This window comes from Lolium rigidum, chromosome 6 (assembly GCF_022539505.1).
Source record: "Lolium rigidum isolate FL_2022 chromosome 6, APGP_CSIRO_Lrig_0.1, whole genome shotgun sequence".
NCBI classification, from domain to species: Eukaryota; Viridiplantae; Streptophyta; class Magnoliopsida; order Poales; family Poaceae; genus Lolium; species Lolium rigidum.
The window spans coordinates 120,341,538-120,364,973 of NC_061513.1; the positions used below are offsets into that span (position 1 = coordinate 120,341,538).

At 45.0% G+C, this 23,436-nt stretch overlaps 1 pseudogene; it reads right to left on the reverse strand.

Moving 5' to 3' along the window:
- Positions 1-9,237: 9,237 nt before the first annotated feature.
- Positions 9,238-13,409, reverse strand: LOC124668367 (annotated as a pseudogene).
- Between the last annotated feature and the right edge of the window lie 10,027 nt (positions 13,410-23,436).

The window sequence follows — 23,436 nt, forward strand, 5'->3', positions numbered from 1 at the left end:
CAATCCTAGGTATTCGTACTACAAGGACGACGAGGAAGATTAAGGACAACCCCGCTGATTTGTTGGAGCTTTACCGGGAGGTGACGAATGATCATGACCGCAAGGCCCAGCGTGACAAGATAAGAAACATTCAACTCCCATCTATTACATCTTTTCTAGCTACTGAACTCAATGATAGTACTAAGTATAATCTTGGTGCTCTTATTGCTCGTCGCTTGTCTGCTAAAGGACCCATTTATGGGAGAATTGTTGTTGCACGTGTTGTAGCTGCCTTGGATCTTACTATTGACCCAAATGATGCGTTGTTGGAACCACAAAGACTTGATCTTGCTGCCATGAAACACCATCAATTTGTTACTGCTAACTCTTGTGCAGGAAGTTTAGTATATAGAATGTTATTTTTTGATGGGGAAGAAAGGTAGATTCCCCTAACACAATCTAGTTTGTTTAGTGTTCACAGGAAGCCGTGGTCTCGCTCAAAGCAGGAGTTGAACAAGCAGATTCGACTGCTTGGATTCCATGGGCAGTAGCAGCAGCTGGAGGAGGCGGCCACTGAGGACTACACCACGCACTATACCGAGCCATCCTCGAGTTCATACCAGGACAAAGGTGCTTCTTCGTCGTATTACGAGGGAAACATTTCTTTGGATTCTTGGTCACCATGGGGTTGATCTCCACTTAGGCTAAAATTCTAAGCTTGGGGGGAGGTATACCGAATTCCCGCTCATCTACATATCATATTCCATCAGAATTTTGTATATCCATGTTTCGCTTTCTTTTTGTTCTTGTTAGTTTATTTCTGTAATTTTTCTTTGTTTGAATCTTGGAAGTTGTTACTACTGTAATAACCTCTCCTTAGCTTGTTTATTTTGTTTTTATACGAAGGATAACCTCTAATAAGAAAGAGGTAAGAATTTGGGAAGTTGCTGTCTAAAAACAGATTCAGTGCTGTCACCATAACAAATCGTATAAATAGCCAGAATGGAATTTTGATCTTCCAATATTTCAGCATATGCCCCAGGTTGTTATCTAAATTTCGTTAGTTGAGCATGTTTCGAGCTGAGCTATAGAATATTTTCGAAAAAATCGGTATTTGCCTGATGTTCTAGGTTGGCAGATTTCTGCCACTAGTTACATTTGCGTGTTTATGTTAGTTTTCTTTCTTTTTGTTGTTCTTGCTTTTGTTTCTAATTTCCAAAACACAAAAAGACCAAAAATATTTTTGTTGTTTCTCTTCATTTGCTTCTTTAGTTTGCTTCATTTTCCCTTTATGGTTTGCTATTCAAAAATCCAAAAATATTTTGCTTTGTGTGTTGATTAAAAATTGAAAATCCAAAAATATTTGTTGTTCTTCTTTGGTTTTGTAAAGTTGGTGCCGGGTTCAATGGTCTTCCGTGACTTCATTGGATCTTGGTTATCATTTCATATCATTCAAGTCACACATGTGAAGAGCAATAATGTCGGTCGCGACAATTCGAGTTGTGGTGAGAGGCTGGTATGAACTCTATTTGTTTTCATTTTTGTACATATACTCATTTATGTGTACATGCTTAGTTTGTTTGTGTAAGGTGTATGTTACTTAATGATGCTCAGTATTTTGTGCTCTCTAATGATTAGTTCCAATTTACTAATATTAGGTAACATGTCATATAGATGCTTGCTTGCATTGCTCTATTCATATAACGGTATGACATTGTGGTACCTCCTCTGAATGCTTCATTTGAATCGACTTGGCACATTCTCAAGCATGCATAAGACTAAAACAAAAGTCATTTAAGCCTCGATGATTTATCTTGCCTCGGAGTTCTTGTATTACTTTTATGCTTCCGTTAATTTTATTTATCGCAAGCATGATTATGGCAGCTACTGCTTTCTAGATTGTTGCTTCCTAGTATATTGCTAGACTTCTCTTGCACTGAGATCTACTCGTGCATCCAACCACTAAAGATCAAAGTGCCAATTGTGTCCACCATACATACCTATATGTGGTATTTTGCTGCCACTCCAAAGTGAATTTCTCGTGTGCTACCTTTAACCTTCAAAAAATTATCACTTGTTTTGTGTAATTTATAGCTCATGGGAAAGTAGTCTAAAAAACTAGTGTGGTAATGATTATGTTACTTATGCATTTTTAGTTCTTATAAGTTGCTTGTTGTGTGATAACCATGCTGTCATGGGGAACACCATCAATATGCCCTTGTTGAATATCGTGTGAATTACTATGCATGCTCATCTTGTTTGAAGTAAGGGAGATTTACCATGAGTTGAAAAGATTGGATTATGCATATTGTTAGTGAGGAACATTGGGCCGCCAACTAAAGCCATGTTCACATGGTGGAAGTTTCAGCTGGAAGAAAGTCCATATATCTGTTGTCCTTGTTTTCCCAGTATAGATGTCCAAAAAGTTGAGATTCATCAAAATTGAGAAATCAAATGAGATTCATCTCCTAGGACCTTTCTACAGGAGGCAAGGAGGTACCCCTTTGTGACACTTGGCTGAAACATATGTATGTGATGAAAATCCATGGAAGTCCAAGCTAATTAGGACAAGGTGTGAGCACTATTAGTATATTATGCACGAGGCAAGCAAACTTATAGGAAGTTTTATGCATGAGCCATACTATTTATCACTACTGTTGACATGATTTGAACTTCTCAAAATATATTTTCAACACTCCTATTGCATTCAAAATGAAAAGCTCTAGCACATGAGTAATCATGCTTCCCTCTACGCAGCACCAATCTTTTACTTATATGTTGAGTCACCATCCGTTCTTGAAAGCATAGCTGTCATTCTTAGTTTAATGTGCTTGTCCCAGAATAAGGTTAATTGTGGTATAACTGTGATGCTTGAATCTTTCGATATTTTTTACTTCTAGTCTTCTCTTGAACTTCAGAGGTGTCCCGACATTTATGTTTTGCTCCACAAATAGGGCAAGCGAGATACCACTTTATCATATCATATTATGAACATTGCAATCCTGCAAATACATATGTTGCATGTTGCTTATTATTGTGTTGGTATCCTTTCATGATTTGCATAACTATTGAGTATCCTTAGTTGCATGCTTCTTATTATGAATTGCCTGAGCATTTGATCATGTAGTGAGAATATATACATCATATGAAGCAAATAGGTTCGTGAAAGTTTCTTTTATCGCACTCAGTTGTCACTGAATTGCTTGAGGACAAGCAATAAGCTAAGCTTGGGGGAGTTGATACGTCCAAAATGTATCTACTTTACCGAACACTTTGGTTGTTGTTTGCCCTCTATCTTGTGTGTTTTGAATACAACTAACGCGAACTAACGCTGTTTTCAGCAGAATTGCTCTAGTGTCTCGTTTTTGTGCAGAAATCCAAATTTCAGGAAGATTCCCGGAAAATATCGCAAAATCCATATTTCACCTGAAGACTCACGGAGCTAGAAGATGAGACGGAGGGGGCACGGGGGGGCACACCTACCCTAGGCGCGGGCCAGGCCTTGGCCTCGCCTAGGGGTGGTCTGGCCGCCTCGGCCACCCTCGACCTCTCCTTGGCACTATATAAGTCTCCTGACCTGAAAATACCGGGGGGTTCGACGTTTTTCCAGAAAGAGTTTTGTTGCTCCGCCGCCACCAGAAACCTCAATCCGGGGACCAGAAACTCCGTTCTGGCACCCCGCTGGGACGGGGATTTGGAGGAGATCATTGCCATCACCATCACCGACGCCTCTCCATCAACCATCCATGATTACCCCATGCATGTGTGAGTAATTCCCCGCCGTAGGCCGTATGGGATGTTAGGGATTGGATGAGATTGGTCATGTAATAGCTATAAGATTGTTATGGGCATAGTGCCTAGTATCCGTTATTAGTATTTTTGACATTGTTGCAACTTGCTATGCTTAATGCTTGTCACTTTGGGCCCAAGTGTCATCATCTCAGATCTGAACATGTAATTGATTCATGAGGATAATTATTGTTTTTGATCATATATGCAAGTTGAATACACATATTGTTGTCCAGAACCCGAGGCCCCAAAGTGACAGAAATTAGGATAGCCTGAGGGGATGGCTATGGTGTGAGGATCACGTGTGTTCATGGACTGTTAATGCTTTGCTCCGGTACTCTATTAAAAGGAGTACCTTAATTACCAATAGTTTCCCTATAGGCCCCGCTGCAACGGGCTGGTAGGACAAAAGATGTCGTGCAAGTTTCTCATTGCGAGCACGCACGACTAGATAGGAACACACACCTATGGTTATATTATGCTACGATGGTTATATCATTATTACTTGCAATGCCTATGTCTTGCTATTATATGGACTCTCTCATTCATGCAGCGCCCGTTCATCCATCCATGTGTCTACAGTATTTTAATCTTGTTGTCTACTGCAATCATCGCTACTGTTGTTACTTCACAACTACCACTGCTATAAAATTGTTACTACTGATAAATTGTTGCGAGGAGGTCTATTTTCAGGTGCAGGTGAATTAACGACTCATCTGTTAAAGCTTACAAATATTCTTTGGCTCCCCTTGTGTCGAATCAATAAATTTGGGTTTTACTCTCCTCGAAGACTGCTGCGATCCCCTATACTTGAGGATCATCACCAGCCATTATGTACCCCATTATGCAAAGTTTGGAGGGGGGAAATGCCACCGGAGCTGCCGCGGGTGGGATCTCTAACTTCTCCAACATCTCCACTACCATCACCATGATGAAGAGGGAATAGTCCACCTCTGGACTATAGCTTTGTGGCAGTAGCTTGATTTATTTTTCTCTTGTGTTATCATTGATTTAGTACCATATGAGAGCTGCCTGACATGATTATGGTCATCTATGTAACTCTTGTGTGGTGGATCTTTATTATATGAGTTGATATTTGAGACTGGAATTCTATTATGTGTAATATGTATTAGTAGATGCATATTATGTACCACATCTTTAAGTACTTGTTTTTTATCCAACATGTATGAGAGGGCGTGTATGGGGTAAAGTGTGTATTAATTGCAGTAACATGGTGGTGGTGATTGGATAGTAACAACAAATTCGAGATCCATTATGGTTTTTACATTTATTTTGTTACCTCACTAGGGATTAAGTGAATGCATGTTTTATAATTATCTAGTGACATCTAAGATAATCTTGTTTTCTCAAGGTAGCACACCTTTTATTCAAACATCATGTCAAATCCAAAGGCTATACTATGTTCTTATTTCTAGATTGGATGGAGTTTTCCCTTTCTAGAGGAATATAAACGATATGTATTGCATCATCTCTAAAATAGGACCTGATGCCCATATGAATAATTTTCGTACACATACTAAAGTTTCATCAATATTATATTGCTTGTTAATTGTTTTATATCCATTACACCTTATGAGAGAATAGTCAAGTGAACCCATTAATCCCGGTCCACTTTTTATTATAAGAAACAACTTTCCAACACTTTTATCACCTTTAATATTTTTTGCATTAATTAAATCCGAAAATACAAAAATACTTTTACTATTAGCAAACTGATGTTATGCAGTTGCACACCGTTGGGGAACCCCAAGAGGAAGGTATGATGATCACAGTAGCAGTTTTCCCTCAGTAAGAAACCAAGGTTTAATCGACCAGTAGGAGAAAGAAATGACTTCTGAAGGTGTTGCTAGCTGACTTTTGGCAGGGCGCACTACCGGCGTCAGCAACAAAGTTGAATCTGCATACAACACAACCAAAATACTTTGCCCCGACTTACAATAAGGTTGTCAATCTCGCCGGTTTTGCTGAAAACAAAGGATTAACCGTTGCAGTGGAATTAAAGAGAGCAGTGCTTGCAGTAAGTAAACAGAACATGTGTTTGCAGTGGATGATTTTATCAGTGTAAAATAAAGGACCGGGGTCCACAGTTCACTAGAGGTGTCACTCCATAAAGGTAAATAACATGATGGGTGAATAAATTACAGCTCAGCAATTGGCAGAATAAATACCATACATGACAAGATGATTACTATGAGATTCATTTGGGCATTACAACATAATACATAGACCGTAATCCAGCTGCGTCTATGACTAATACTCCACCTTCTGGTTAGCGCCCGCACCCCTTTCAGTATTAATTTGCAAGCAGCATATTAGCGCACTAAGCAATGTGTGTAAAGTAAATAATAGAATTATCCTTAGACAAAGCATTGTTGTTTTCTCCCTAGTAGCAACAGCACATCTACAACCTTAGAAGTTATTGTCACTCCTCCAGATTACTAGAGGCATGCATCCACTATCGAGCATAAATACTCCCTCTTGGAGTCACAAGCACATACTTGGCCAGAGCATCTAGTAGCAATGGAGAGCATGCACAATCACAGATAACATATGACACGTATATAATCGATCTCAATCATATTGTTCAATATTCATCGGATCCGAGCAAACACAACATGTAGCATTACATAAAGATGATCTTGATCATGATAGGCAGCTCGCAAGATCTAAACATGAAGCATAAATTGGAGAAGATAACCATCTAGCTACTGCTATGGACCCGTAGTCCAGAGATGAACTACTCACGCATCACTTCGGAGGCGGGCATGGCGATGTACAGGCCTCCGGTGATGATCTCCCTCTCCGACAGGGTGCCGGGAAGAGTTTCAGAACCCTCCAGAGATAGGGTCGGCGATGGCGGCCGCGACGGAACTTTTCGTGGATGGAGGCTTGGTTATTTAGGTTTTTCCCGAACAGGTGATTAAATAGGCGGAAGGGCAAGGTTGGTGGGTGCCCGAGGGGCCCACACCAACCCTAGGCGCGACTAGGGGCTGGGCCACGCCCAGGGCCTATGTGCCCGCCTCGTGGCACTACTTTGTCTCTCCTCCGGACTTCGTCTTCGTTACAGTAAAATAGGAACTTTGGCTTTTGTTTCGTCCAATTCCAAGAATATTTCCTGTACAACTTTTCTGAAATACAAAACAGCAGAAAACATGGAACTGGCACTGTGGCATCTTATCAATAGGTTAGTTCCGGAAAATGCATAAAAGTGCAACGAAGTGTAAACAAAACATATAAAAATTGGTGTAAAACAAGCATGGAGCATAAAAATTATAGATATGTTGGAACGTATCACAAACACACAAAAAACCAAAAATACTTTTATCTTATTGTTTCTAGTTTACTTGTCTAGTCATAGATTTTTTACTTTATTTATTTACAAGTTTATTTCAGTTTTACTAATACAAAACCTTGTGTTTGACAACCACACGGTGAAGTTCGAGACACAAGATAAATACTTTGTTTTGTAGGTTGCTTGAAGAGGAGAAGCAAAAGATATCTCTCCAGCAATACCTCAAGATTTCGATATAAACCTCCAGTCACCCTTGCGGGGAAAAGACGGTTGTTACAAAACCTTACACTTGGAGTCCCAACGAGTTGGTACACATGAAGTTATTGTCATCAAATCCTAGTTCAAACCAAGAAACATCGGGAGGACTAACTCGAAGGGCGACTAGCAGCTTGTAACACGGAGGCTGAGAGCAAGTTTTGGATACATCTATGGAAGATTGAGGTTCCCTCCAAGCTTCGGGTTTTCTTTGGAGACTAGCTCACCATTCGTTGCCTACTGTTGATGTGAGGTGCCATAGGAGGATGGCGGTAACCAGCTTGTGCTCCATCTGTGGTGAAACGAACTCCCGGAGACATTCTTTGATCAACTGTTCGGTCGCACGCTGTGTCTGGGCCTTGGCTGATGACGGGTTTAGAGAGCATATGTGTGCAAATGAAGATCCCCTATGCAAAACAATGGTTGTTCGCGATGATGGAATCCTTGTCTTGCGATGATTTTACAATGGTAGCGGTAATACTCTAGGCTATTTATTATGCGAGGTGGAAAATCATTCATGACGAGGAGTTTCAAAGCCCTCTCTCTACTCATTTGTTCAGACAGAACTACCTCTGTGACCTGGTTGTAGTCTCTTCTAGCAGCAAACATCCGACGACGGGAGTCTAGCGAGCTCACCCGAGGTGGTTCCCATATGCACAGAAATAAATGTCAACGCGACGGTGTCGAAGTCTACATGTGGAGGCGATATTGGTGTGATATGCAGATCGGGGACTGGTTGATTTAGGGCATAGCTGACATTGCGATTTTGGAGGCAATTGCATGTCGGTAGGCGTTAGCTCTCGCGCATGACTTGCACCTCTAGCGAGTTACGGTTGCAATATATTGCATCTCAGTGGTAAATGACATGTCAATGCCATGTGCAACTGTGCAGGGAGTTATAGCTCCGTCCTGCATGAAATAAAGGAGCAGGCGAGGTTACTAAAAGAGATTTCATTTAGCCGTGAAAACATAGCTTCAAACTTTGAGGCTCATAGACTAGCATGATCAACTATCTCTAGTAGTGTTGGACGTCAGGTTTGGCTCCTCTAGCTACCTGATGGTCTTTGTATTCTAAACTATATTTATTTTGGTCAATAAAGTGACACACGCGTGAGTATCCATGTGTCCACTTCCTTTCTTTCTCATCTCACGATCGTCCGCCGATGTTGCTCATTCACTTGCTCAATTAGCTCCTTCTCCTCCCACGTATCCTTCTACTAGTAGAGACCTCCTCTTATTCTACTCCTTCTCTTTGGTGGCCACCTTCTAGTTGGGATGTTGTGAATGAACTCAAGGATTGAGTTCAAGGCGGAGATTCCAACTGCCATCGATTCCCACAGTGGAGGTCGTGAGCTTCAGCAAGGCATCAATATTGCGGTGAATAGATTGGGGGTCACCAAATCTAATGACAGCGAGGCTCCGCGAGCCCGATCCATCAAAGTCGGTACTCCAACATAAGTTTAATTTTCTTGGATATTTCGATGTTGTGTGAGTGTTTTTCAAGTGCTGCTAACTTGCACGTGTTTTGCTCTGAACACACGAGCAAGATGCTACAACGATTATGGGTGTCTTCCCAAATGATTCTGAGTGGTTGATGCAAATGTTGCTTCAACGCTGCAAATGTTTTTGTGAGATGCTCCAAATGTTCTCCCATGTTGCGCTTATGTGCTTTTTTTTCAAGGATATGCTAAGGATGGAGATTCGCTACCCTTTTTTTTGCTGCATTGTTGTTTTCGAAATGTTGCGATGAGTTTTGTAAGGTTATCACCCACCGCAATAACAAATGTTGCGATGATGCTTCAACGCCGCCCTGTTCCTCAAACCCTAAGTCCATGATCCATGGACATTGCCGAGATCACACTTCGTCAATGAGGCTTCAACAGTAAAAAAACATTTGCCACACAAGAAATGTTGCAACCAATGCTTCAATAGACGTACATTTTGGATCGGAGAAAGCAAAGGACACTTACATTTCGGATGAGAGGAAGTAAACTAGAGTGGAAACTCTGCTGCACAAGATTCCTTTCATTCATGCTCTCTCGTATAAAACTCTCGGAGACCACTGAATATGAGGAATAACGAGCATATGAGGATGCAGCTGCGTCTGCATATACATGTACCGATGTACGCAGTTAGAGTGGAATTCCCTATCAACTCAGGAACAGATGATCGCCATCTCTCAGCGCGCGGACATCATCCACCTCGGCGCCATCGGCAGTGAGGACCCTTGTGGCCGCCTTTCCAAACTTCTCTTGGCCAACCTTCATCAGCTCCTCCAGCGAACCAGGTAGATACACGAGCTTCCCTGCCGCGTGGCTGCTTGCCATGTTACTTTGCTCGTGGATAACAACACGTATATCTGTCGTAAATGTTAGGTCCTCCATCTGTACCTTCAGAGATCCAAGGTACTGGGGAGAAATATACGATGCCAAGTTTAGAGAATCTAGCAGCTGTACGCTAGCTAAGTAATCAGGATAGGCATGCTTTCTTGTTTCTGAACAACACCAGGAGAAAAAATAGTCTGAATAATGCAAACGCATGTGTGCATACCTGAATAAGATTGGAGAACATAGTCTCCACGTCTGCAGTGCCAGCTTGCCGCACGGTATGCAGCAGGTGGCTGTGGCTTACGCGTATAACCTGGGTGAGGGTCCTGCTCCGGATGGTGAACGGCTGTGGGATGTTGAACATCACGCCGATCTCGCCTGCCATGCTGTGTGGCCCTATCTTCATCACAAACTGGAAAGAGAACACAAAAGATGCTTATTATCATTGTCATGCCATGCTGTAAGTCTGTAACAAGTGTTGATTGGTTTCGCGGATTTAAAAGACTTGAAAGGGTTACCTTCTCTGTGCCATCTTCAGCTGTTGTCAACGCCTCCTGAGATACAGAGAAAGAGCAGGAAGGAAGCGTCAGGCAGTGACGGATAGGAAATGAACAGAATATACTTGGAAGAAAACTATTTGAAAGCTTAGAGTGAACTCTGAATGTGTGCAGGGAATTTACCACTTGACCATACACAATGATGTAGCAGTCCGTGGGAATCTCGTTCTCCAGGACAATGTCCACCTTTGGCGGAAAGAACTCCGCCTTCATCTCCGATACCAGCTGCACGAGGAGGTTTTGGGAGACCCCCCGGAAGAGGTAGCAGCTCTCGGCCGTGGCCTTGTAGAGGTGCTGGTTGATGGCCGACCTGACGGCCTTGGGCAGCTCCGACAGCACCTCCTCCTGCAGAAGCTCCGCCATCTGGAACCTCAGCTGCACGTGCTCCACCATCTTCTCCAGCATCCACACCGGCAGCCCGTTTCTCTTCCCGTAGCTCACCACCCGGTCCACCATGTCCCTCTGCAAACCAGTTTCGATCCGAAGCTGAGTCCCATGTATGCATCGGGTGCAGGTGATAGCATGCCTGTAAGCTGTAGGTAAGGAGGTTGGGGTTACCATGAGGAACGTGTTGGTAGCGCCGTGGACGACGAGGTTGGTCATGTTGCCGATGACGTAGCAGGCGAGGCCCATGTTGCAGAGCATGAAGCAGATACTGAATAGCTCCTCGCCGGTGTTGGCGGCGTGCAGATCGCCGTAGCCGACCGTGGCCATGGTGGTCATGGACCAGTACACCGCGTACGTGTAGACGAACCACACGCTGCGCTCCTTGAAGTCGCTCTGGAGGCTGCCGATCCACGTGTGCTCCTTCATCCGGTAGTGGAACGCAAGCCACACGTAGATGCACGACGCACAATGCAGCGCAAAAAGGGTCACCTGCAAACAGCGACAAGGTGAGCAACTTCTGCTACCACCTTTTGTGTGAATTGGTTTGGTTATTCCGTTAGGGTAGGGGTTCTTACGCAGATGAGCTTGATAAACCTAGTCCAGAAGTAGCCGAACCTGATGTCCTTCTCGAGCCTGCAATGTTATAAGTAAACGCCTGCTGTTGTTTTAGCCTGATGATCGCAATAAAGAATTAAAACATGTAGCACATCTACTAGTAGTGTTTGTTTCTGAATATATTTTCGCATTTATGGCCGGCTGGCTGCACTCCAGATGATACAATCCACGAACAGTTACTAAACAGACGAACAGTCTCAGATCAAAGTTGTTCCAATCGCGACTGCAGTGCGCACAGCTGACAAGATAAGGCAAAAAAAGAAATGTCATGCAGTCCAGCTCTATCCTGAAACTTATTTTAAAATAAATCTTTGGCGCATTATTGAGCCCACAATTACAAATTATGACCCAAACACAATCCTAAATTGCCACACTGATAGGATTTGTTGAAGAGAGGGGATCTGACATTTTGTTGCACCCTAGATAGACCGAAAAGGTGGTTTCCACCTTCATTCGGATAAAAGGTGGTTTTTTCATTCTTAAATTTGATTTATCTATTTTTGCTGATTGTGATGTCACATGTACAAAGCAGTGAACAAATCATTTGAGAAACCTTTTTGACCCGTTGTGGCACCAAAAGTGTATTGTTTTAAATATGAGAAGTCGTGGTGTACGATTTTTAACTTTGGACACTGCCCGTATGTCTATGGTATGGCCCTATTTCTCATCCATCTCTCATATATACAACTAAAGAATCCAGTACATGCAATCATGATATTAGTAGAAGATTTCTCATATTTGAACTATCAAAATGTTATATCTCTTGAACTGCTAATCTGATTGAAGATCTACTTCACCATTGGCTTGATCGTGAAGAAATATTCAAAACTATAATGCAATGCCTAAAACATGTAAAATTTGTCTAGTAATTATATGTATTATTATCATGCTAATGGTTCTTGCTGGTTAACCACAGTACTGTAGTATGGCAACTGGGGCAATGGACTTTTGTCGAAATGTGACAGTGTGAGATCTAATTTTGTAGCTCCCGTCAGATGAAAAAATAAATTACTACTAGGAATAATTATTGTGATATAAATCAATTTTAAAATTGAAATCAAGTAACTAATCTGATGAAGGTCAGCACAGGGTCCAATTCTTGGATGCATACTACGATCTAATAAAGATTAGCAAACATGAATTTTGATATATTATGGAAAATGGTATCATATTTCGGTAAAACGGCATTTTTTTGTTGCATACGACCTTCAATGAAAACGTTTTTTTATATGAAAATGTTTCTACGAAAATTTTTACATCCAAATTCAATGACCTACGGTTGTTTAGAAAAAAAATTAGATTCCTCAAATTCAAAACGAAAACATGACTTTTCAGCTTTTAGTTTTCCTGTCCATTGGAACAACCCTGTGCCGACGGTGCCAAGGCTGTCGGCACCTTATGCGTTTTCTGGAGTGTACGAACGTACCTGGCAAAAAGCTTGCTGACACGGCGTAGTCGCCAGAGTCGGAGAAGGATGAGAAATCCGCATGGTCCGTTTCTTTTGCCCCCCATGAGCTGGTAGATTATCTGCAACGGAATCGTCGAAGCCACGTCCATCACAAATCCTGGCCGCGTCAGGTACCTGCAATCAGTCCGCCCCATGCACAATAGTCATGGTTTTAGCTAGGCACACATATCGCCATATATATTTCCAAAGGAAAGGAATCACTAATCAATGGTAACAGACTAACAGTGGCCAAAAACTGCGCTTTTTAGCGAGGTTAACCATCAGTTACCTGGCGGCGATCTTGCTGCGGTCGTGGACGAGGAGGTCGGTGGAGGTGTCGCGGTACGCGACGAAGAAGGAGACGACGATGTCGAGGCAGAAGAAGGCGTCGACGGCAAGATCGGCGATGAGGTGTGCCCGGGAGGCGGCCCTCACCAGGGCCAGCTCGAACGGCGACGACCACGCGGTGTACGCCACCAGCACCACCAGGAACATCTGCCAGTACCTAAGAGGACCAACTCGATCCATCGTGTAAGCTCTAATGGCCGGATCACTTCCAATACGTGGCTTAGCAGGACGAGCGGCGCGCACCTGTATGGACGGCCGTAAGGGTTGATGACGTTTGGCGGGAGCGGCGGACAGGCTCCGCCGAGCGATTCCGGGAGGTGCCCGGTAGAGAGACTGGTGTTCCGCGCCAGCAGCCTCGTCGACGAACATGTCCGGCTAACTGCGCCCGCCATGCTAACTAGCACCTCGCCGTACTTGCTAGTCCACGCACATCTACTTCTTCTGTGGCCGGTGTCAATCTGACGGATTATACCGGAAAGGTTTCCGGATGGAATCATTGTGATATTAGGAAGTTGATCTCGAGAAAAGGCCAGTAGTATCCAGTAAGGATTCTGGTCCTTGCAGTGTATAGCATTCTGATATCTGGAAGAAACGGATAGTGGAATCCGCTTTATTTCCAAACTTCCGTCTTAATGACCTTCCTGCTCTTTTTTATGACAATAGATGATCTCCTACCTTTGACCTCATCCTTGATCTCCAAGTATCAACCGGATTGAAATTATATAGGCTGACGCAGTTCGTATCGGTTGGGCGGCCTTGGCCCAGCCCAGGTGTTGGGCAGAATATTTTTTATCTTCGCTACACGTCCACATAGCCGACCTGGGACTTCGACGTCGATGCCCTCTACGCCGACGCACCCCGGGCCGATTTCGGCCCTCTCGTCGCCTCCTTCGGCGATGCGGAGATTCGGGCCGCGGTGGATGCCATGGACCGGGGGAGCGCTCCTGGGCCGGACGGCTTCGGGCCCAGCTTCTTCCGCGCCGCATGGGCGGACGTGGCGCCCCATGTGCGTCGCCTCTTCGACCAGTTCCACGCGGGCCGGGCCGATATTGGTAGCATCAACAGAGCCCATGTGGTTCTGCTGCCCAAGAAGGACGGCGTCATCGCCCCCAGCTCGTACCGTCCGGTTTCGCTCCAAAACTGCTCCATCAAGATGATCTGCAAAGCTCTCACTTCTCGCCTTCAGCTGCAGATCGGGGGGCTCGTCGACGTTGACCAAACTGGTTTCCTGGCAGGCAGAAGCATTTCTGAGAACTTTGTCTATGCCACCGAGCTAGTTCAGACTTGCTTCCGGCGCAAGGCTCCGTGCTTGGTCCTGAAGCTCGACTTTGCGAAGGCTTTCGACTCGGTCGAATGGACGAGTCTGCGAAGGATCCTCTTGGCGCGGGGGTTTCCGGTTGTGTGGTGCGATTGGATGGACCAGATCCTCACCACCTCCAGGTCTGCGATCCTGCTCAACGGGTTTCCTGGGCGGTGGATCGACCTCCGGCGGGGGCTCAGGCAGGGGGACCCTCTCTCCCCCTACCTCTTTCTCCTCGTGGCGGACGTGCTGCAACGGATGATCAAGATGGACGGCTCCCTCCAGCACCCCCTCGTCGACGGGCTTCCCTGCCCCGTGCTCCAGTACGCCGACGACACTCTCATCATCCTCCGGGCGGAAGAGGGTGCGGTGCGCAGGCTCCGGGGCATCCTCGATAGCTTCTCCCGCGCCACCGGGCTCGTCATCAACTTCCACAAGAGCACGGTGGTGCCCATGCATGCCGATGAGGAGTTGGTGGCCGTCGTTCGTTCCGTCCTCGGCTGCAGCGTCGAGGGGTTTCCCCAGACCTACCTCGGCCTCCCCCTGTCGGCTGACAAGCTCAAGCTGGCGGCGTTTGCGCCGCTCATCGCCAAGGTGGACAAGTACCTCTCCGGGTGGCAGGCGCTGCTCCTATCTTATGGCGGGCGCCTCGCGCTCGTCAATGCCGTCCTCGACGCCCTCCCCACCTACGCCATGGGAGCCCTGGACCTTCCTCCGGGGGTTTTGGAGGCTTTTGACCGCTGCCGTCGCGCCTTCTTCTGGGCTGCTGCGGATCGCATCTCTGGAGCGCAATGCCTCGTCGCATGGGCGCAGGTTTGCCGGTCAAAAGAGGAGGGAGGCCTCGGTGTCCGGTCGCTGCGCGATCAAAACGACTGCCTCCAGGTAAAGCTTCTGTACAGGCTCCACTCCGCGGGCGAGTCCTCTTGGCCCGCGTGGGTCTGGTCCTCTCTCGGCGGCAACTCTCTTGCGATGGAGCGCGGCGTGTCGCTGTGCGGCCCTCACTGGAGTGCTCTCCGTCGGCTGCTGCCGCTTTACCGTTCCATCAGCACGGTCTCCGTCGGCGACGGGAGAGCTACATCCTTCTGGTTTGATGGTTGGCTCCCTGTTGGTGAGCTGAGCGTGGCCTTCCCCCACCTGCTCTCCTTCTTCACCACGCCGGAGGCCACGGTCGCCCAGGTCCTTGCGCGGGGGCTGGACGCCTTCCTCGCGCCCCGGCTGTCTACCACTGCCTCTGCCCAGAGGCGGCTCCTCGTGGCTTCTCTCGGCGCCGTCCGCAGCACGACTGCGCCCGATGCTCGCTCCCTGGTGCGCTGCGCCGCCCCCCACGGCAACCTCCGGGTTGCCGAGCTGTACAAACTCCGCACCTTCGGCGGCGTGCGATGCCCCTTCTACGAGTTCGTCTGGCTCAACCACGCCCCGCCACGGGTGCGGGTCTTCGCCTGGATATTGGTCCAGAATCGCCTCCCGTCACGCGCCAACTTACTTCGGAAGACGATCCTGACGGAGGACGAGAGCAGCTGCCCCCTGTGCGGCGAGGAGATTGAGACCTGCTCCCACATCGTCTTTGGCTGCCCTTTTGCCAGAAGTTTTTGGGAAAGCATCGGCGCCTCGCCGCCGCCTAGCCTGCTGGCCTCGGATGCTGCCCTTCTCTCCCTGCCCGTTGGTGTTCCCGTTGCTACGAGCTCCTCCTTTCGGCTGCTTTGCCTTTGGCACCTCTGGAAGCATCGGAACGGGGTGGTTTTTCGGCACCTCGCCCCGTCTCTTGCACTCGGTCCGGAAGTGCTGCCGCGACGACGCCCTTCTCTGGAGGTATCGTCTCCCTTTGGTCCATCGCGAGGATGTGGCCTCCTGGGCCGCTTTGCTTGGTGCACACGGCGGCTGAATGCCTCCCCCTCCTGCCTCTCCCTCCCTTACATGTATAGTTGAAAAAGGGTGCTCTAGTTTTGGGTTGGTTCCCGTGTGTGTTTGTAAAATCTAAACTGGTCGGAGCCGCCGGGATGTGGCGGTTCCCCTCCTCCCCTGGGCTAGTCTAGCCCACATAAAAGTTGAAAATGAAAATTCAGGTGGGGATTCGTTCCCCCCCGGTGAACTTTCGAAAAAAAACACGTCCACATAGCCGCTGGTGACGGGCCAGCCCATTAGTACACGACTTTTTCTGTTGGTTTTTTGCTGTTTCGGCTTTTTCATGGGTACCACTAACCAACATTCGCGAAGGGAAACATTCTCCGCGGAGCGCACCCGCGATTCACACGTGTTAGCTCTCCCGTGCGACGCGGAAGTCCCGCGAGCCATCCCGACGCGAACTCGTAGGCACGCGTACCTCCCCTCTCACCGCGCCCGCGCACTACCGCATGCATGCAGATAGCTAGCTAGCACTAACCCACATGCAGATAGCTAGCTACTCCATCGCTGATCATCGTTGATTTAGCATTGCAATTAAATTAACTGGCTCCATCGATCCACACCCAGCTACTACAAAGCTACAAGTGCGAGCACAATTTAGTTTTTTCCTCGAGTATGTTACATTGTGATCCAAATTCCAAAAACAGGCTAACTTCTGACGAGCGGAGCGAGGCCCACCGAGGCCCACCGAGGCCCAGCAGGTGCACCTTGGGGGTGCGGGGGGCGAAGCCCCCCCCCCCGCGGTACGGATCGTTGCCACCGTCTATATATATTCCCTGTAAGCCGACGCTAGGGTTTGGTCGCATCATTGTACACCCACGGCGTTTGTAAACACCACCGAAATAGTGAAGTTTTGCTGGCTGGCGCCCGTGGTTTTTCCCTTGTGTGTTGCAAGGGTTTTCCACGTTAAAATCTCGTGTCCCTTGCAGTGTTTTTTTTTCGTTCTTCGTTTATTGTGCATCTCGATTGTAACAAGTGGTATCAGAGCCCGTGTTCTTTGGATCTAGGGTTTACGAGATGTCGTCACTGAAGTTCGATCTACCGCAACTGGACTACACCACGAGATTTGCTTTGTGGCAAGTGAAGATGAGGGCGATTCTCGCCCAATCTTCAGATCTGGATGAAGCGATCGATGCTTTCGACGAGAAAGCGAAGGATACCTGGACCGATGCGGAGAAGCGGAAAGACCGTAAGGTTTTATCGTTGATTCAACTCTATCTGTCCAATAATATTCTGCAGGAAGTGCTGCAGGAGAAAACCACCGCCGAGTTATGGGTCAAACTAGAGAAGATCTGTTTGTCCAAGGATCTCACGGGCAGATTGCACGTGAAGATGAAGCTGTTCTCGCATAAGTTGCAAGAGGGAGGTTCGGTAATGAATCACCTATCTTCCTGGAAAGAGATTGTTTCTGATTTGCAGTCTATAGAAGTTAAGTATGAGGATGAGGATTTAGGTCTTCTTCTTTTATGCTCGCTGCCTAATTCTTTCAGTAATTTTTGTGACACCATATTATTGAGCCGCGACAAACTAACTCTCGCGGAAGTTTATGATGCTCTCCAACAAAAGGAGAAAATGAAATCTATGGTGCAGGCTGAAAGTTCATCCTCCAAGGCGGAGGCATTAGAGGTCTGTGGTAGGCCTGAGCAGCGAGATAACTACTACCACAACAACCGATATAAGAGCAAGGGCGACAGAGGTCGCTCAAAGTCCAAAGGGCGTGACAAGTTCTGCAGGTATTGTAACAAATCTAACCGCAATATTGATGATTGTTGGAAGCTGCAGAACAAGGAGAAAAGGAACGGAACTTACCAACCGAAAAATAATGATGGTAATAGTAAGGCTGCCGTTGTCACCGGTAAGGGTGAGGCTGCTGTTGTTGCTCGGTAATGATGGTAGTGATAGTTCTGATGGAGATTGCTTAGCTGTCTTGGCTGCATGTGTTTCACGTGATGATGAATGGATTCTTGATACTGCATGTTCGTTTCATATTTGCTGTAACAAAGATTGGTTCAGTTCTTATGAGTCTGCGCAGAGTGGAGATTTTGTACGTATGGGGAATGACAACCAGTGCATCATTGTTGGCATTGGTTCTGTTCAGATCAAGACCCATGATGGGATGACACACACGTTGACAGGAGTGAAACACATACCCTCCATGGCGAGGAATTTGATCTCTTTGAGTACCCTTGATTGTGACGGGTACAAGTACAAAGGTGGGAACAAACTTTTGAAGGTATCATCATGTTCTCTCATTATTATGATTGATGATATGAATTCTGCGAAATTATATGTCCTTAGAGGTAGCACTTTGCCTGGTATTGCCTCTTGCTGTCGGTTCCGATGAATCTAGTAAGACTAACCTTTGGCATAAGCATCTTGGACATATGAGTGAGCTTGGCATGGCAGAATTGGCAAAGAGAGAGCTAATTGATGGCTGCGATTTAGGTAAGCTTGAGTTCTGTGAGCACTTCATATTTGTTAAGCATGAAAGAGTAAAATTTAATGCTTCCGTTCATACCACCAAAGGCATTTTAGATTATGTACACGCTGATGTTTGGGGTTCGTCCCGTAGAACTTCTAATGGTGGTGCTAATTACATGCTTACTATTATTGATGATTACTCAAGGAAAGTGTGGCCATATTTCCTGAAACATAAATCTGATGTTTTTAATGCTTTTAAGAAGTGGAAAGTTATGGTAGAAACCCAAACTGAAAAGAAGGTTAAGATACTCTGTAGTGACAATGGTATAGAATTTTGTTCAAATGAATTTGATGAGTTTTGCAGCAATGATGGGATGGTAAGACATCATACCATTCCGTACACCCCTCAACAGAATGGCGTGGCTGAACGCATGAACAAGACCATTATTTCGAGGGCTCGTCGTATGTTGTCTAATGCAAAGATGCATAGAAGTTTTTGGGCTGAAGCAGCCTCCACCGCATGTTATCTCATCAATAGGTCACCTTCGTTCCACTTGATAAGAAAACTCCAATTGAGGTATGGTCCGGTTCGCTCTGCCGATTATTCAGATTTGAGAGTTTTTGGTTGCATCGCTTACGCTCATGTTGATAATGGAAAGTTGGAGCCAAGGGTCTGTTAAGTGCATCTTCCTTGGTTATGGTTCGGGAGTTAAGGCATATAGATTATGGAATCCTGAAACTAAGAAAATTGTGTTGAGCAGGAATGTCGTTTTTAATGAGGCGGTTATGTTTAATGATAGTCCGTCTACTGATATTTCCGATGCTATTGATTCTCCCGATGTTTCGATGATGAGCAGCACGAGAATTGGCGTGCAGGTGGAGCACGCAAAGGAGAATGAAAATGTGGTTCCCGAAACCAACAATGATGATAATGATGTTCCACCTTCACCACCTATTGTTCAGCGACAAGGACGGTCTATTGCTGCTGACCGCCCTAAGAGAAATATTGCACCTCCTACCCGATTAATTCAAGAATGTGATATTGTTGATTATGCTTTGAGTTGTGCTGAACAGGTGGAGCATGATATTGAACCAGCTACATATACTGAAGCCATTGCTTTGGTTGATAAAGAGAAGTGGGTAGGTGCGATGCAAGAAGAGATGTGATACGTCCATTTTGCATCACTATTTTATATCATAATTTGCTGTTATTCATTGATATATTTCATATTTGGAGATGATACTTATGTTATTTCATCTATTTTGCATGTTTCATGATTATTGGAGGATCGCGCACCGGAGTCAGGATTCTGCTGGAAAAAGCGCCGTCAGAATGCAATATTTCGGAAGATCAACAATTGACGGAAATTATATGAAAATTCCTATTTTTCCAGAAGACGAAGGGAGCCAGAAGGGGAGCCGAGGAGGGCCGCCATGGGCCCACCTCACGGGCCGGCGCGGGCCAAGGCACTGGCCGCGCCGCCTTGTGGGGAGGGGGCCCACAACCCCCTCTGGCCTCCTCTCCTTCGCGTACTTCTTCGTCCCGAAAACCTAAGCTCCGGGGGATAGTCGCGAAGAGTCACGGCCGCCTCCGCGGGGCGGAGAACACCGGAGAGAAAAGAGCTCTCCGGCGAGGCTGAGATCCGCCGGGAAATTCCCTCCCGGAGGGGAAATCGACGCCATCATCACCGTCATCGAGCTGGACATCATCTCCATCACCATCGTCATCATCTACATCATCATCACCGCCGTCTCCACCGCTGCACATCGTCACCGCTGTAACAATTTGGGTTGGATCTTGATTGTTTGATAGGGGAAACTCTCCCGGTATTGATTTCTACTTGTTATTGATGCTATTGAGTGAAACCATTGAACCAAGGTTTATATTCAGATTGTTATTCATCATCATATCACCTCTGATCGTATTCCATATGATGTCTCGTGAGTAGTTCGTTTAGTTCTTGAGGACATGGGTGAAGTCTAAATGTTAGCAGTGAATTATGGATGAGTAATATTCAATGTTATGATATTTAAGTTGTGGTGTTATTCTTCTAGTGGTGTCATGTGAACGTCGACTACATGATACTTCACCTTTATGGGCCTAGGGGAATACATCTTGTACTCGTTTGCCAATTGCGGGGTTGCCGGAGTGACGAAACCTAAACCCCCTTTGGTATATCGATGCGGGAGGGATAAGCGGGATCTCGGAGTTTAAGGCTGTGGTTAGATTTATCTTAATTACTTTCTTGTAGTTGCGGATGCTTGCAAGGGGTATAATCACAAGTATGTATTAGTCCTAGGAAGGGCGGTGCATTAGCATAGGTTCACCCACACAACACTTATCAAAACAATGAAGATTAATTAGCCATATGTAGCGAAAGCACTAGACTAAAATCTCGTGTGTCCTCAAGAACGTTTGGTCATTATAAGTAAACAAACCGGCTTGTCCTTTGTGCTAAAAAGGATTGGGCCACTCGCTGCAATTGTTACTCTCGCACTTTACTTAGTCGTACTTTATTCAACTACTACATCAAAATCCCCTGAATACTTGTCTGTGAGCATTTACAGTGAATCCTTCATCGAAACTGCTTGTCAACACCTTCTGCTCCTCGTTGGGATCGACAGTCTTACTTATCGAAAATACTACGATACACCCCCTATACTTGTGGGTCGTCAAGACTATTTTCTGGCGCCGTTGCCGGGGAGTGAAGCGCTATTGGTAAGAGGAATTGGTAAGGGAAACTTTTACTGTTTGTGCTGATTTTATTTACACTTTGCTGCCATAATTCATTATGGAGAGATCTTCTCTTGAATTTTTATTTGGAAAATCTACTACTACTGCAAAGGTAGTGGATGAGGCGCCAGGTGAGGAAGAAGTTCCATACAAAATACCTATGAAAATTATTGAATGTGTTGTGGATAACCGTTATACAGGGGATGGAACTGTCCATCCTGGAGATCATTTACTGTTCTTACATGAATTATGCGGTTTATTCAAGTGTGCAGGTATTGCTATGGATGAAGTGAGGAAGAAACTATTCTCTATATCGTATGTCAGTAAAGCGGCGCATTGGTATAAATTATTGGATAATGGGGATTCTCTTGAATGGAATGATATTGTGTCCCGGTTTTATTCTAAGTTCTATCCTCCAAGTGAAATTCACAAGGATCGGAACCGCATATATAATTTTTGGCCTCATGAAGGAGAGAGTATTGCCCAAGCTTGGGGGAGATTGAAGTCTTTAATGCTCAAATGCCCCATTCATGCGCTTCCTGGTAATATTATTATTGATAATTTCTATGCGAGACTTTCTTTTCAAGACAAGACCTTGCTTGGATACTTCTTGTTCTGGATCATTTACACGCAACAAAGAAGAGTTTAAAAGGGACCTTCTTAATCGGATCCAGGAGAATACTGAAGGATGGGAGAACGACAAAGATAGAGAATCGGATATAAATTATGATCATAAATGCATTGAAGCTTTTATGGATACTGATAAATTTCGTAATATGAGTGCTACTTATGGTCTTGATTCTCAAGTTGCTGCAAATCTTTATAAAGCTTTTGCCTCTCATTATGAATTGCCTAAGAAGAATTTTGATAAGTATCACGAACCGTATAAAGATAAAATTGATTCATCTATAAATAAATGTGTTGTAGTTGAAGCCGTTGATCATGTTATTCCTGAAGCCTATATTGAAAAAACTCCTTTTCCTGCTAAAATGAAGGAGTAATCTGTTATAAATAGTGCGGTTCATAAAAGTGAAAAGAAACCTATAGAACCTGAAGAGCAAATAAAAGTTGAACCTGCTATTGCAATAGTTAAAGATCTTGTGACTGAAAATGTGGAGGATGGTCATATTATTTTCTGTGAAGATGCTTCTAATATTGTTTCACATCCTAATAAGTCCAAGAAAACAAGTGTTCCTATGCTATCTGTTAGAATTGGTGATCATTGTTATTATGGTTTATGTGATATTGGTGCAAGTATTAGTGCTATTCCTTATGAGCTTTACACGGAGATTATGCACGAAATTGGTTCTTGTGAACTTGAAGATATTGATGTGGTTATTCGGTTGGCTAATAGAGAAACTATCTCTCCAATTGGTATTGTTCGAGATGTGGAAGTTCTATGTGGTAAGATTAAATATCCTGCCGATTTTTTGGTACTTGGTTCTGCTGCTAGTAAATATTGTCCTATCATTTTTGGTAGACCTTTTCTAAATACTTGTGGAGCTGTTATAGATTGCAAGAAAGAGAAAATTTTGACTAAATTTGCTGGTGAATCTTATGAGTTTAACTTCTCTAAATTTGCCAAAACTCCTTATAAAGCTGATTCGCCTAATAATGATTTTAGAGTTGAACAGTGTGCATCTATTGCTCTTGCTCCTAATAATCCTTTGTAGCAACATTTGGAGAATAGTGAGAGTGAAGTTTTTAGGGAAGAAAGAAATGAGCTTGATGAAATTTTCCTTCGTCAACCTATTCTTAAGCATGATTTACCGGTAGAAGATCTGGGTACAACACCACCACCAAAGGAAGATCTTGTCTTTGATTTAAAACCATTGCCTGATAATCTTAAATATGCTCATATCAATGATAAGAAAATATATCCTGTTATTATTAGTTCTAAGCTTTCAGAGTTTGAAGAAGAAAGGTTATTGGAAATATTGAAGAAACACCGAGGTGGTATTGGCTACACTCTTGATGACTTGAAGGGGATTTCTCCTTCTATTTGCCAACATGCCATTAATATGGAAGATGATGCAAAGCCTGTTGTTGAACATCAGCGTCG